Source organism: Hypomesus nipponensis, chromosome 6, assembly GCF_054491055.1.
Source record: "Hypomesus nipponensis isolate SF chromosome 6, ASM5449105v1, whole genome shotgun sequence".
Classification (NCBI taxonomy): domain Eukaryota; kingdom Metazoa; phylum Chordata; class Actinopteri; order Osmeriformes; family Osmeridae; genus Hypomesus; species Hypomesus nipponensis.
This window is the reverse complement of record NC_140366.1, coordinates 15,992,457-15,999,507: the sequence shown is the minus strand read 5'-3', so window position 1 is coordinate 15,999,507 and position 7,051 is coordinate 15,992,457.

Below are 7,051 nucleotides of genomic sequence, written 5' to 3'. Positions count from 1 at the left end.
GCATTAACAAGACAGAGCCACTGATTACCCTGCGGAAATGAACCTGCACACAGCCTGCATTGGACACACACACACACACACACACGCACACACACACACACTCAAGCACACAAAGCAGTGGTACACTGGCCTGGCATTTCCACTCGAGGTAGATGGCGTGCTCTCACACGTGACATTTTGGCACCCAGCTCTCCCTCATTTCTCCTTCCTTCCTTCCTTCCTTCCTTCCTTCCTTCCTTCCTTCCTTCCTTCCTTCCTTCTTCCTTCCTTCCTTCCTTCCTTCCTTCCTTCCTTCTTTCCTTCCTTCTTTCCTTCCTTCCTTCCTTCCTCCTTCCTTCCTTCCTTCCTTCCTTCCTTCCTTCTTCCTTCCTTCCTTCCTTCCTTCCTTCCTTCCTCCTTCCTTCCTTCCTGCCTTCCTTCCTTCCTTCCTTCCTTCCTTCCTTCCTTCCTTCTTCCCTTCATCCCCCTCTTCCTGGATCCTCATTAAAACCTGCGAGACAATTAACAGAGAGGGAGAGGGACTCTGTAACCTTTTCCCTCTCTCCTCCTCCACCCAGGCTTGGCTGCAGCCATCTCTTCACCGCCCCAGCTGGTGGTAGGCTGGGGGATTTATCCGTCGGTGTGATTGTGTTTTATACTGCAGCCATCCACACAGAAAGCCTACTGTGTGCGGGTGTGTTCTGTGGGAGTGCTAGTGTGCTTACACAGGCAGGGGGGCAGAGTTTTAGCTTACACTGATGTGATTGAGGCCATCCCTGAGCACGTAAACAATCCGTTTTGTCTGATATGGAGAGTGCAGCAGGACAGCATTGTCTGTGTGCTTTTTTCTTTTGTTTGTACAATCAGACGTCTGAAAATAGGCGACACGCATCCCTTCCTCCCTGCCTCCGCCTGCACCGAGTCAGTCAGACACGTTCACTATGGAGGAATAATGAGAGGCAGTGCTGTAGAGGCATGATGCATGTTCGGTCTTTGTTTGCCAAAAAAGGAACACTCCATTCTCCTACAGTGACAGTGTCAGCACACACACGTTTTCTTTCTCCTTCTCTGCACACCCCTCTCTTTCTCTCTCTCTCTTTCACTTTCTGTCTCTCCCTCCCTTCTCTCTCATATAGCATTCAGACAAGAGAAATCAAACCTGCCCATCCATCACTTTTTCAATTAAAAGCTGATTAGGACGGATGGAGGGCTGTATTGACATGTCATTAGCCTAGGTCTTCATGCCTTCCCGCTAGTAGCAGGGCTGGGCCAGAGTCACAGACACAGCTGTAAATGTTTAGCTTTAAAAAATTTATAATAATATCTGTGGTAGTTTGTCTGATACAGTGCCTATGCAACCTCATATTCTTCTTTCTTCTACAGTAATGCATTTCTGGTCTACATGGCATTGTGTTTATGCTAATGTTGCCATGGTATGATTATCAACGCTGGATTAAGATGTAAACTGCTTTGGGTAGACTGCTGGGGAGCAGAGCATTGGAATCAGAACTGTTTGTTTTTATCCAATTAGCAACTAAACATTACATTTGGAGGTGAGAGGGTGCATCACAATCTGAGAAGGATGTACCAAGGCAAGATGGTTAGGGGAGGGAGACAGAGATTTGATAAATAAGAAATGTAGAAATTAATTGAAGGAGGGGCAGTGAGGGAGGGAGGGAGGGAGGGAGGGAGGGAGGGAGGGAGGGAGGGAGGGAGGGAGGGAGGGAGGGAGGGAGGGAGGGAGGGAGGGAGGGAGGGAGGGAGGGAGGGAGGGAGGGAGGGAGGGAGGGAGGGAGGGAGGGAGGGAGGGAGGGAGGGAGGGAGGGAGGGAGGGAGGGAGGGAGGGAGGGGAAACCTTTCCCAGACCACCCAGAGGGCAGATTCATGGGGGGTAGGATCCATTGATCCAGGTATGGCTGCTATGGAGCCATTAATACCCCAGAAGAGTTCTCCATATGGATGATTTGCAGCTGGAGAAACCCTCACAAGCCCTTCTACACCTCCACACCTACAGGTTAGCTAACATCCATACTCATTCTTCATTGTTGTGAACTTCTGCCAACATATCTGGTGTTGTAAAAGTGTTCCTACTTCAAGTGCTACCAAAGCTCCTTCTAAATTGCAGAGTCTCGATCTCTGAATCTAGCTCGTAACAGCTATTCCACCAATCTGAAATATTCAACCTGGGTTAGATAGCCGTGCAAAATAACATATCAACAACATTATCGGTGTATACAGACTGAGGGAGGAAACTGTGTAGAGGCTGATGAGGCCGTGAGGCCGTGTAGAGGATAAGGAGGCATGTAGAGGCTGTGGGGGGAGGTTGTGTACAGGCTGTGTTGAGGCTGGGGAGAAGGCCATGTAGAGGCTGGGGAGAAGGCCATGTAGAGGCTGAGGGAGGATGTGTAGAGGCTGGGGAGAAGGCCATGTAGAGGCTGGGGATGAGGCTAAGGGAGGATGTGTTGAGGCTGGGAAGGAGGCCATGTAGAGGCTGAGGGCGAGTGGTGGGGGCTGGGAGGGGCGGGCAGCACCTACCCGTCTGCCCTGCCCTGGGAAAGAGGAAACCATTAATGTTCCTGTGAGTGGGACCGTCTCCAATAGGAAACCATGCAGAATAAACACGACCTGAACACTCAGGCTCGTTCACATGACCCTGAATAACTGGCAGTGTAATCAGCCGCCAGCTAGCACACCTCAACCGTGGTGTGTGTGTGTGTGTGTGTGTGTGTGTGTGTGTGTGTATGCATACATGTGTTTGTGTGCCTGTCTTCATGTGTATGTCTGAGGCAGTGTGGGTGCCTGTGTTTGTAAATGTGTGTGTGTTCAGTGTTTTTGTGTGTGTTCTGTTTGTGTCTGTTCCGGAGTGTTCCGTGTGTTAGTAATATTGTCCTCGACTGTTCTGTCTCCTCAGCAGGTGTACCCTGGAGTCTAGAGCAGTGGTTCTCAAAGTGGGGTCCCCGGAACCCTAGGGGGCCGCGAACCATAGCCAGGGGGTCCGCAAAATAATTTGCCATAAATTATAACATTGTAAATTGAATTATAAAATTAATTGTAAAAAATATATAATACTGCAAAAAATATTTTAAAATGTGGACCATTTGCACCAATAAAACAAGCATTTGTGTCCATTTAAGAGCACAAAGGGTGAAGGCTGAATGGGTGTTTATGGGGGGTCCTTGGAAAATGTTCAACCCTGTAAGGGGTCCCTGGCCCCAAAAAGTTTGAGAACCACTGGTCTAGAGAGAGAGGCTAGATGGGCACATGGTTCATTTGAGTTTCATCCTATATTTCACCTCCAGAGTGGGTTTTGCTGGCTTGCCAAGACTGTGGCAGTCTCCTGTTGACATTGTGTGATCATTTAGCTGGGATGGGGTTCGGAATTTCAACTCTTAAAAATGTGATGATGTCCAGATGTATTACCAACACTGTGCGTACAGGATGCAGTTCCTCCTAAAACCACAGAGGGGCAGTAGAGGACTAATCTTGAACAGACCACCCACACACTCATAAGGTGTTTGTCATTTCCTGATGCATCCTTGATTTTTGGGTTGTCTGGTAAACTGCAAGAAACCATACTTATCACACCTAAAGTAAAATAACTAAACAACCTCATCGTGCAATAACGTTTTTGATATACAACCCTAATATATCTGGTTTATGTCCACGGCCCACAAACAGCAGAGGGGTGTTGGGTGTTTGCTCAAAAACGGCATCTCCTTCATCCAGATATTTCACCCACTTTCTGATTTACTTCCATTCTGCAGAACAATAACAGGCCCTTAATCATTATTTCCCTGATTTACTATGTGAACAGTCCTCAGGTCCGGGTTCTGAAGTGGAGTCATTTCACTTGGTGATGAGCCAGCGTGCTAGCTAGCTAGCCTCGGCCAATCCATGGCAGCCTCCCATGAGCTGCTCTCGAAAAGGAAATCAGCTCTGAACGCAGGTCACAACCCCACTGGAACCACCTGAGTATTGTATACAATCATGTCTGCATCAGGGAAGGCACTTCAGGATGGGGGTTTGATATAAAGAGTATGTGTGTAGGATGGGGGGGGGTGAGGGGGGGTGAGGGGGGGGGGGGTAAATGTGATGAAGAATGAGAGGGGGGATGGAGGGGAGCTGTGTCCCTTTGACCTTCCAAAGACTGAAGAAAGAGAGAGGGAAAAAAATCAAGACGAGAATATAAACCATTGTGATTTTGGGGGTTGGGAAAGAAGGCAAGCGAATGTGTGAAACTACTATTCATGGCTTACAAATGCGAGTTTCCAAAGAGGATACACCCTTTTAAAACACACTGGGTTCATTTGATTTCTTCCAGCAATCTAAACAGTGCAGACGAACACCATCTTACATGATGCTGTCTGCAAGGGAGGCTCAGTCATGTTTAACAGCCTGGTTATCTCTGTAGGGTTAGCTAGCTGCGTGGGGGTGTCTAGGTCTGCATACGTGACTTTGTGTATGAATGTGCTCTTTAGATACGTGTGCACGTGTGTGAGTGCGTGACGGTGCATGTGTGTGTGGCTGTGACAGAGAGGGGGGGTGGAAGATTAAGCGGAGGAGTGTAGACAGAGAGAGAGGAGAGCAAAGAGGGGTTCCCAAGGCAACCTGCTGCTCCCTGGCCCCTGCGAGGTGGCGTGGGGGACCCCTCATCTCCTCTGCCTCGGGTCTGAGCACCTGCACTCTGTTTGCACAGGCAGCACTGATTATTTTTATGATCCGTTTGCTTGGCAGAAGCCCACACTGCAGGGCGCTCTCCGAACTGCCTCGTGCTGCATGTCATCCATTTACTCAGCTGCCTCCATGGTGAGGAAACACAAGAGGCAGAGAGACAAAGACCCAGACTCTCCCTCTCTCTCTCTCTCACTCACTCACTCACTCACTCACTCACTCACTCACTCACTCACTCACTCACTCTCACTCACTCACTCACTCACTCACTCACTCACACTCTCTCTCTCTCTCTCTCTCTCTCTCTCTCTTTCTCTCTCTCTCTCTCTCTCTCTCTCTCTCTCTCTCTCTCTCTCTCTCTCTCACTGTCTCACTCTCTCTCACTCTCTCTCACTCTCTCTCACTCTCTCTCACTCTCTCTCACTCTCTCTCACTCTCTCTCTGTCTGGGGGGTCTGGAGGTCTGGGGGTCTGGTTGTGGCGACATGCTCAGTGTTGGCTTGAGCAGAGTGTCTTGGATGGAGGACAAGGAATTGATCCTGTTTGATCCCAGCCATGTGCCAGGGCAGCAAGGAGGCTGAAATCATTTGATTGGATGACTCGTCAGGTCACAAGAAAGCGGTGATTCCCGTGTGGGTCTTTCAGTGTTGAAACAGTGGCTGTTCGCCAGCACACATTCGCTCACGCCCTGTTTTCTCTCCACCACCTCTCTCAGCCCCCCCACCCCTCATACGCCCCCATCCCCCCTTAGAAGACCTTTGCATTTCCTGTTAGTCCCAATAATGCAGGAACAAGCAGCTCAACTTCCTGGTTCTCAGGCTGGCAGGGAAGGAACTGTGGTCTGGTCACACGGTGCTCACTGCTTCCCCTCACCACCTACGCCCCTCCCCCACCCCCACCCCCACCCCCACCTCCACCACCCTCCCCCTCTCTCTCCTTCCTTTCCCCTTTGCCTCTCCTCCTCCTCCTCCTCTCAACACTACTTTCAGCCTTCCCGGCTCTCCTTCTCTTTCATCGTTTGGCGCATCTCATTTTAGAACGGAACAACAACTACCTCTTCACAAAAATGTTCACACACACGCGCTCACGCCACCTCTACGCCCCGGGATCAGGATGTTCCCCAGATAGAAGGATATTTTCACAAAATGTCACAAAACACATCGCACACACACACACGTACACATGGTGAGTAACAAACACAGATTCTATATTTACAAGCGATCTTTATCTCCTGTGTCTGCTGTTGTTCTGTGGAAAAAGGATGTGGAGGACATTTTCAAAGTACTGGAGTGGAATACTTCGAACCCTTCTTAGAGCAGAATGGAACACCTATCCTTGGCTGGATGCGTGTCCAAATACAGCATAGAATCAAGGGAATTAATTCTGGTAACTACAGATTGTTTGTGAAGTGGAAAGTGGACAGGCAGTCTCATAACATGCCTAGACACTGGAGAGAAATAAACCTAATTGAATCACACATTGGCGAGATACAGAGTAGATTAGTTCACAGCACAGCTGTGGGGTTATTTTCCTATAGGAATGTTGCAGTCATAGCCTGGCTTCTCCACTCCTCCATTCTCTCTTTCCCTCTCTCCTCTTCTCCAAGATTCTTATCTCCCTCTCCTCCACTCTCCCTCTTCTTCTCTTATCCTTTCCTCTGCTACTCTTCTATGCTCCTTCACTAATATTATCCTCCTCCCTCCTCTCCTCCTCCTCCCCCTCTCTCCTTCCCCCTCCCTTATCCTCTCACCCCCCTCTCTCCTCCCACTCCCTTCTCCTCTTCCCCCTCTCTCCTTCCCCCTCCCTTCTCCTCTTCCCCCTCTCTCCTTCCCCCTCCCTTCTCCTCTCACCCCCTCTGTCCTCCCTCCTCCCTTCTCCTCTCACCCCCCTCTCTCCTCCCTCCTCCCTTCTCCTCTCACCCCCCTCTCTCCTCCCCCTCCCTTCTCCTCTCACCCCCTCTCTCCTCCCTCCTCCCTTCTCCTCTCACCCGCATCTCTCCTCCCCCCTCCCTTCTCCTCGCACCCCCCTCCTCCCTCCTCTTGTGTAGAGTCTCCTGTAGCGTGTCCTATTAGACGTCTTCTCCAGACCACAGCACCAGTCACATCCCTGCATTATTAACTAGTCTCGCTTGTTTATCCTGTGTGATCAACCTCAAAACAACTAGCATGATATGGTCCCCCACACACGGCACACGGCACACGGCACACGCACACGCACACGCTGTGTATTTACTCTCCACCACAAGGCCCCAGTGCCCCCTGGGACAACTGGGCGCTCTTGTTACGGGCAACAATGGTGGCATTTAATATGAGTCACAGTTACTAGGCAACCACAAACCTACTGGACTGGTGTTGGATTACGCACGGTTACATAATTAATTGGACGTTGTGAATATTTAATAT